This window comes from Myotis brandtii, unplaced genomic scaffold, assembly GCF_000412655.1.
Source record: "Myotis brandtii unplaced genomic scaffold, ASM41265v1 scaffold87, whole genome shotgun sequence".
Taxonomy (NCBI): Eukaryota; Metazoa; Chordata; class Mammalia; order Chiroptera; family Vespertilionidae; genus Myotis; species Myotis brandtii.
The window spans coordinates 71,714-72,352 of NW_005371548.1; positions in this window are offsets into that span (position 1 = coordinate 71,714).

Here is a 639-nt window from a genome sequence, read left to right on the forward strand (position 1 = left end):
AGAAAACTACAGGACATTGAAAAAAGAGATAAAGAAAGACATAAACAGAGGGAAGAACATACCATGTGCATGGATTGGTAGAATCAACATCATCAAAATGTCCATACTACCCAAAGCAATCTATAGATTCAATGCACTCCGCATTAAAATACCAACAGCATATTTCACAGATCTAGAAAGAACTCTCCCAAAATTCATCTGGAATAAAAAACCAAAAACCAAAAACAAAACCGAATAGCTGCTGCAATCCTGAGAAAGAGGAACAAAGTAAGAGGGATCTCAATACCAGATATCAAGCTGTATTACAAAGCCACTCTTCTCAAAACTGCCTGGTACTGGCACAAGAACAGACATATAGACCAAAAGAAAAGAATAGAGAACCCAGAAATCGACCCAAACCACTATGCTCAATTAATATTTGACAAAGGAGGCAAGAACATACAATGGAGTCAAGACAGTCTCTTAAAAAAATGGTACTGGGAAATTTGGTCAGACACATGAAAAAAAAATGAAACTAGACCATCAACTTACACCATACACAAAAATAAACTCAAAATGGATAAAGGACTTAAATGTAAGATGGGAAACCATAAGAATATTAGAGGAATCCACAGGTAGCAAAATCTCAGATATATGCCG